We start from the raw sequence: 8983 nt of genomic DNA, 5'->3' as shown, positions 1-8983 counted from the left end.
TCCAGTTTGATGGCTTAATTCTCTATTTCACAGCTACTACTATTCGTCAATATGGTATTGCATTAACTTAGCTTGCCATTTCATTTGAGGACTTCCTGCTCTAGTATCCCACCCACATCAGCCACTAGAAAAATTTTATTTCATTGATTGATTGATTGATTGATTGATTAAGTGCCATCAAGTCAGTGTCAACTCTTAGCAACCACATGGATAGATTCTCTCCAGGATGATCTGCCTTCAACTTGGCCTTTAAGGTCTATTTCATTACAACAGTTTTATTTTGTGAGCCTTAAGTTTTTGAATTGAGCCCAAAGGAAACAGGAATATGATCACAATGTAAGGTGATGCGAGTGGATGTGTTCAGTACACTTTCTAAAAATAGATTATTAGCTCATTCAAGCCAAGAGTTTTCATATCTGAAAATGCATTTCAGTTCTTCAGATATTTGAATTGAATAAGAAGGCAGGATCCAGACTAAGTTAGTCATGGCTAAGCACCATTTAAGTCAATGAGACAGATTAGTTGTGACTAACTTAGTCTGGATCCTGCTCAGTTATTGTTATTCTTTAAAAGGTTATCCACAACTAGCATTCTTGGTAAAAATCTGCAAAATCTGACGATCATCAACTAATGTCCTCAGTATGTCCATACCAACTTTGCTGTCCATATTTCATTAGTTTTAAAAAGTTATTTCAGTGTATCATCCCCTAATTTAAATTTTGTTTCATGCAAACCAATTATTTTAATATTTTAGGGCAGAATCAAGCCACCAATAAACACTTCTGAGCCATTGATTTCAAGAGTTAAGTATGTGTTAAGACCGATCCTGCTTAATTCAATGGACTTTATTTTGTAAGAGTTAATTGAATGAACATGCAATTAGCTCTTCCAAAATGGGGTATCAGGCGCATCAGCTTTGATGGCATAAAAATGCTCAGTGTATTCATGTTTTTTGAACATGAATATGTTCTACATAGCAATCACAATAAATGTGGTATCTGTCAGAAGAACTGTACTCCCCCAATTAAAATATATAGCACACCTCATGCTGGGCAGAAAGCATTGACATCACAGCAGCAAAAAGCTATTGCAAGAGCTGTCTAGTAGGGGTGTGCATGGAACCACCACACTGCGGTCCGGCACTGGGGTGGGGGTCACTTTAAGAGCGGCGGGAGGGTTTACTTACCCCTCCCGCTGCTTTCTGCTGTGGCGCCGTAATTTGTAGAGTAATTGGGGCAGCAGGATAGCTCCCTGCCAGGGGCGTAGCTAGGAGAGAGGGGGCCTGTGTTCATCCCTGTCTCGGGCGGCCCCCCAGAGCGAGGGAGACAATGAAGAAAATAGGGAGGGATGGAGCTGGAGGGCCCTCAGGAGCTGGGGGCCCGTGTTCTTTGAACACTTTCATTCAATTATAGCTACGCCCCTGCTGCCTGCCGCCCCTGCCCCGCTGCAGCTCTGCAAAACTCCCAGTAATGCTTTGCGCGCACGCACATCATGCGTGCGCTTCACGTCACTGACATGCGCGCGCGCAAAGCATTACTGGGAGTTTTGCAGAGCCGCAGCGGGGAAGGGGCGGCAGGGAGGTATCCTGCCACCCCAATTACTCTACAAATTACGGCGCCACAGCGGAAAGCAGCGGGAGGGGTAAGTAAACCCTCCCGCCGCTCTTAAAGCGACCTCCCCACCCCCAATCCGAACCACCCAGGTCCAGACCGGTCCGGACTGGTCCGGAGGCCTTTTCCATGGCCTCCGGACCGGTCCGGGCCCATCCCTACTGTCTAGACTGATATAAAAATGGGTGATAAATGCACATGTGCAGACCGATAAAATGCATATTTATTCAGCATTACATTCCAATGAGTTCAGTGATGCTCAATCCTAAGTAAATGCCCATAGGCTTGCAGCCCTTAGATGCTAAAATGATCCATCTGAAAATACCTTAGTCTCTAGCTTTTATTTCCTGTGTTAATCAACCTGGAGTTAAGTCATGGCCAGTTCACATGACTAATATAATGTGGTGGTGGTGGTATGATGATCCTGTGAAGTCACTATCACTGACTTTTTGACACAGGCTTTTGAACATGTGATATGAAATAGATCACAATTTCCTGGCACAATGTAAAGGCAGAGACCTACAATCTTCACATTTCAGAGAGTTCAAAATCCATAAGAACATAAGAACAGCCCTGCTGGATCAGGCCCAAGGCCCATCTAGTCCAGCATCCTGTTACACACAGTGGCCCACCAGATGCTGCTGGAAACCTACATGCAGGAGTTGAGGGCATACCCTCTCTCCTGCTGTTTCTCCCCTGCTGCAACTCAGAGGCATCCTGCCTTTGAGGCTGAAAGTGGCCTATAGCCCTCCTGCTAGTAGCCATAGATAGAGCTCTCCTACATGAAGTTATCCAAACCCCTCTTAACGCCTTCCAGGTTGTTGGCTGTCACCACATCCTGTGGCAGAGAATTCCACAAGTTGATTATGCGCTTTGTGAAAAAATACTTCCATTTGCTGGTCCTAAATTTCCCAGCAATCAATTTCATGGGATGACCCCTGGTTCTAGTGTTATGTGAGAGGGAGAAGAATTTCTCTCTGTCCACTTTCTCCACACCATGCATGATTTTACAGACCTCTATCATGTCTCTCCGCAGTTGTATTTTTTCTAAACTAAATAGCCCCTGGTGTTGTAGCCTTGCCTCATAAGGAAGGTACAGAGACGTAAGTTTTGGGACGTATAAAAATATGTAAAATAAAAATAAATTAAATAAATAAATACTCTAGGCCCCTGATAATCTTGGTTGCCTCTTCTGCAACTTTTCCAGTTCTACAATGCCCTTTTTTAGATGTGGTGACCAGAATTGTACACAGTACTTCAGGTGCTGTGAAGACAGACGCAAAGAACTCATTTAGCTTCTCTGTAATTCCATATCATCATTAATAATCCCTTTCACTCCCTCATTATCCGTCCAACCGCCTCCCTGGCAGGTTTCCTGCTTCTGATGTATTTAAAGAAGCTTTTGTTATTCCCCTTGATGTTTTTAGCTAAATGTTCCTCAAACTCTCTTTTTGCCACCCTTATTGTCACCTTGCATTTCTTTTGCCAGAGTTTGTGTTCCTTTCCTCCTCATTTGGGCAGGACTTCCAATTTCGGAAGGAAGTCTTCTTCCTTCCTTTGTATACCTCCTTTGGAGTATACAATCTAACTGGGCTTCTAGTATTGTGGTTTTGAGTAAACTCCATGCATTCTGGAGCGAAGTGACTCTCCTGATTTTCCCTTTCATCTTTCTTTTCACCCTACTCCTCATTTTGGAGAAGTTTCCTCTTCTGAAATTCAAAGTGTCTGTGTTAGACTTCTTTGGTGATTCTCTCCCCACATGTATGCTGAATTTGATCACACTATGGTCACTGTACCCTAAAGGGTCGATGACACTGACATCCTGCACCAGGTCCTGGGTACCACTCAGGATTAAGTCCAAGGTCGCCTTCTCTCTGGTTGGTTCCAAGATCAGCTGTTCTAGGGCACAGTCATTCTGCATATCTAGAAATCTGACCTCTTTGTCATTATCTGACTGTGAATTTACCCATGAGTGGGTAATTGAAGTCACCCATTATTACTGCCCTGCCTCTCCTTGAAGCCTCCCTGATTTCCCCCTGCAACTCCCAGTCACTGTCAGCATTTTGATCTGGAAGGCGATAGCACGTCCCCAGTAGCACATTTCCTTCCAGGCCTTGTATTGTCACCCACAGGGTTTCTGTGGAGGACTCCGGTCCACCTAGGTTTTCTGCTTCATTAGATTCTATCCCTTCTTTAACATACAGTGCTACTCCACCTCCAGGCACCCCTCCCTGTCCTTTCTATAGAGTTTATATCCAGGGATAACTGTGTCCCACTAGTTCTCACTATTCCATCATGTTTCTGTTATGCCCACTGTATCTAGTTCTCTGTTAGCAACCAAGCACTTCTGCTCACCCATCTTGGCTCGGAGGCTTCTGGCATTGGCATATAAGCACCTATATGCTGAATCTCTTCCCTGGTGTCTGCTATCTTTCTTTTGACTCTTTGACCAGCTGGCACAGCCTTCTGTCTGCTCTGTGTATGGGTCTGCTCTGTCCCCTTCTGTTTTATCTGAATCCTTTGCACCCTTGCACTTTAAAAGACAGCATTTGCCGAACCAGATACTGCCCAGCTCCTGTTGGCTATTCCCCAGGCATCATTTTAAAAGCTGCTCTGCAACCTTTTTTATTTTAAGCTCCAGCAGTCTGGTTCCCTCTTGGTTAGTCCGTGCAGCCCATCCCTTTTGTAGAGGCCTTGCTTGCCTCAAAATGCATCCCAGTGCCTAACAAATCTAAATCCCTCCTCCTGGCACCAACATTTCATCAATGCATTGAAACCCCTCAGCTCTGCCTGTCTCACTGTACCTGTGTGTGGAATAGGTAGCATTTCTGAGAATGCTACCTTGTGGGTCCTGGACTTCAATACGTTACCTATCAGCTTCAATTTGGCTTTCAGGACCTCCCAACTACATTTCCCCACATTGCTGGTGTCGACATGCACCACGACAGCTGTCTCCTCCCCTGCACTGCCTAAGAGCCTATCTAGATGCTGCGTGATGTCCACAACCTTCGCACCAGGCAGACAAGTCACCATGCGATCAACACACAGGTCACAAACCCATCTCTCTATACCTCTAATGATCAACTCTCCCACTACAAAGAGGCCCCCACCCCTCGGAGGAGTATCTCTTGTGTGAGAGGATATGGGCTCATCATCCATGGAAGGGGTCCCTTCTAAAGGAGCATTTCCCTCTTCCTCAGACCGATGTCCTCCTTCCCCAAGATCTTCATTCTCCCTGAGAGCAGCAGAGGAACTATCAGCCCTGGAGTGGGATGCCTCTACCACATCCCTGAAGATCTTGTCCACATGCCTCTTTGTCTCTCTGAGCTTCTCCAGATCTGCCAACTTGGTCTCAAAGGAACAAACTTGCTCCCTGAAAGCCAGGAGCTCCTTGCACCGAGCACACACCCATGACTCCTGCCCATGGAGCAAATAGTCATACATGTGACACTCTGTGCAATACACTGGGAAGTGCCCCCTCTCTTTCTGGCTTTCTGTCCTCACACTTTTTTTCCTTTTTTCTCCCTGTTTACAGTATTTAGAGATAGTTAATTGGAAGGATATGTATTAGCCATATTGGTCAGCTATTTAACTGTCCAAACAGCCTTTCCCAAGAATATGAGGTAGGGATTTGTACTTACCTTCTCTTCTCCACTGGGCTCCTTGTGATCACAGGGGCTTGTTCCAGGCTCCCCTGCACACTTCCCACTAAATTCCTGCAAAACTCCAACATCCTCTTTGCTATCCCTGTTGGCTGTGTTCTGTTCACTATGCTCTCGGACCTTTACCTCTTATGTAGAGAGTAGGCTACAAACTGAGACACAGGATGTGTCTTAAAGGAATGTGGGGCCTCCCACAGCCCTAGCTGACTCCACCCCCTCCAGGCAGGGAAAAACTAAAACACAGGAGCTTGCTAACCCTGGCAAATTCTAGCCCTGGCAAATAACACACAGAGAGACTATGCTAGACCTGGCAAACAACATACAGAGAGACTAGGACTTATCCCTTAAAGAGAAACCAGCCCTTCAAAACATCCCCTCCTCCTGTTAATTAGTTTAAAGCAGGGGAAAGGCTAGATGTTTTTGATTGGAAAAGCTTGCTCACCTCCTGAAGCTGTTCCTGCTCTTCCCGGAGTAGGCTTCAAACTTAATCCCACAGTCACTATGCCCTTGATCAACAACTGGATGGTCACTCTGAGAAAGGAATGGATGGACCCAAGCCCTACCTCCCAAGGAGGATTTTAAAAACATTAATTGGTTTTATTTTTATCAATAAAACCAATTAATGGTAGATTTCCCACAGCAAAATGGTTGCATGATTCAAACCTCAGTTTTGGAGAAACCTGTTGAATTATTCATTTATATCTTATTATTTCTCTTTTGGAAATATTTTGACCTTTGCCTTCATTCCATATTTGTATTTGTGCTATATACAATAATAATAATATGCTTTAAAGTATATCTGATGGAAAATACTATCATATTACACATCATCATTCACAAATGTATCACCTATACTGTAATAAAGCATAATAAAAAGAATGGCTTGGTTTCATTTAAAAATGCATGCTGTCAGTTGTCACAGAGAGTTAGAGTAACAATGTTAAATTATAGAAATTGTTTGTACTCTGTAAGTCTGTATCTGAATAGCTACAGATGGATTTCTATTAGGCAAGGGAACATGTAGCTACCGTGAATTGTTGGTTGTTGTTTACCTCATTCTGCAGCACTGAAGAAATATGCACATATAGAGGACAAACCCATACTTGCCCTGCCCTATATCCCAAATTGAGAAGCCATCCCATGATAGGCTGCATCTCTGCATTAGTTTCACACCTGACTTTTCAAAAAAATATACCGTCAAATATTTTGTTGAGGACAGGGCTGGCCTCACAGTTGGGTGCCTGGGACAAGGTGCAAGAATAGAATTTCTGTCTTACGGCCAAAGGCCAGCCCCCGCCCCCCAAAGCACCATTGACAGTAACTAGTAGATCAAGCTGAAATGTAACAAATCAAATTGCTACAATTGACCGCTGCAACCTGGAAGCCAAGAAACAGAACTTGGCAACATTGTAAGTAACCTGATACTTATCACCTGCTAATAAAAACGATACATAAAAATCGTTGGAGTAACCCGGAAATTCCAATAAGAAAGGCAAGTTCAGTGCAGAGCATAAGTCAGAATAAATTCTACACTATAAAACCACCATGTGTTACAGATTCAATTTCTTCCTCACCACAAAGACACAAATGATATGCAGTGGGGATTATGCAGTATCTGCCCTCCAGGAGCCCTGAGGGGAGGGTGTTAAATCTTGCTTTTGTAAAAGCCCAGTGATAATCAGAGTGTGCGAGTGTGAAAAGGTAAGCAGCCATGACGCTCCCATCAGTCTCACCTGCTGTCCTGCAAAAACTAGGTATGCGGCTCAGACTAAATTGGAGCTCTACGTCTAAAAATTGTTGTGCAGTTATTTCTTTGGCCTTCTCCCAAGTTAACATATACAAGGTATCTGGAGATAGACCACAAGTAAGCATGTTGTGAACAATACATTCCTGCTACCTAGAGAGAAAATTATCACTCAGGATAAGAGGGGCCAGCCCCATAGGAGAACAATTCAGTCTGTGCCAGTAATTGACTGCAACAATCCGTAGTCTGATCTCCCCTCTGGCAAGGTCCACCTTGAGCCTCAGTGCAGCATTGGCAACACACTTAGTAGCAGGGGTGTAACAAGGCTGGAGTGGGCCCAGAGACAAAAATTTTAAATGGGCCCCTCTGATACACACACACTTCACATGTGACTTGCCTCTGGGGGGCCCCTTGAGGCGTGGGGGCCCCCAGGCAGCCGCCTCCCCTTGCTTAATAGTAGTTACGCCCCTGCTTAGTAGTGTTAAAAAGGGATCTAAGAAACCTTGACTGTACACTTTCAAGCAGCCCAAAGTTGGTATATGGGCCCAGTGGGGCCACATATAAACGTTGCACCAATGACTTTGCCTAATAAAGGTTAATAGCGACAGGCAGGAAGCTATTTCCATGGGTATGAAGATACCTTAGAATTGCTGCTGCACTCCTGTGGGCAAGGTCAGAAACATAGTTGGTCTGGGCAGCCCTCTTTCCATTGGCCTGGAATACAACACCAGGGTGTTGACCTGTTCAATTACATGGTTGTCAGTGGTTTAGGTCTGTTAGAAAAGGCCATTATCCTAGGAATTTTTGATAGTTCTTTTTAATACTTGATCACCAGGTATTCTTCTTTGCAGTGATGGACCAAAGTGGCAATGGCTTGCTTCAAACCCACCTGTGTTTGGGATAGAATGACCTCATCATCTGCATAAAAGAGGATTGGAAGTCACCTATTTGCCAGCTTAGGAGCATGTAAATCTAAACTTTGTAGTTGAAGAATGTGGTTGCAGGGGCGTAACTATAATAGGGCAAGGGGAGACAGTTGTCTGGGGGCCCACTGACTGGGGGGGGCCTAGAGACATGATGGACTCCCCCAGCCCAGGCTTCCTTCAGTTGTATTCATCCTCCGAAATTGATGTGAGTGTTAAGACCTGGAGCTACCAGAACAGCATGTCTTTCTCTAGCACCATTAAATGACTTGCATCGTCCACAATTTACAAAGCCTTTTTAAAAATAATTTAGGATGATGTTCTATTGTGGCACATAGGTTATATATAGGATATATATAACTATGCTTTTTGTTACGACTATACCACTATTCAGCCTCATTTAAGATTTCTTTACTTCATGAGCTGAGCTTCAGTGAGGGGGGCCCATTTCAAAATCTTGTCTCTGGGCCCCCTCCAACCTTGCTACACCCCTGTGTGGTTGAATGAATATAGATGTTAAACAAGGTTGCGGCTAGTATGCATCCCTGGCAGACACCTCTAAAGGTGGATATAGAATTAGAAAGAAGTCCTGCATGACTGCATCTGACCCTCAAGATAGATCCCTCATGAAGTTTGAACATTAGCAGCAGCAGACGTTTATCAGAGATGTAAGTTTTGGGAGATATAAAAATATGTTGAATGAATGAATGAATGAATGAATGAATGAATGAATGAAAAAGTTGAATTCCTAAGCGTGGACCAAAGAGAGGTAAGTGATATTGAGTCAAAAGCCACCTTAAAATCGATGACTTTGGAGACAGGTGGTATATAAAATGAATAAATAAAATAAGGCAAACCATTTGGGCTAATTGCATACTTTTTTTGCAAGGTGTTGAAGTGATCAGTGGTGGAGCTACCTGATCTGAACCTGGTTCGCTCTTTCTCTAGAATGTTCTCCTGGGTTATCCAGTCTTTGAGCTTCCAAGCTAAATGCTTGGCATATCATTTACTGATGATATTTAAGAGGCTAATAGGTCTCTGATT

This window comes from Hemicordylus capensis, chromosome 3, assembly GCF_027244095.1.
Source record: "Hemicordylus capensis ecotype Gifberg chromosome 3, rHemCap1.1.pri, whole genome shotgun sequence".
NCBI classification, from domain to species: domain Eukaryota; kingdom Metazoa; phylum Chordata; class Lepidosauria; order Squamata; family Cordylidae; genus Hemicordylus; species Hemicordylus capensis.
The sequence above is the reverse complement of the archived record's forward strand: the minus strand, read 5'-3'. Positions refer to the sequence as shown.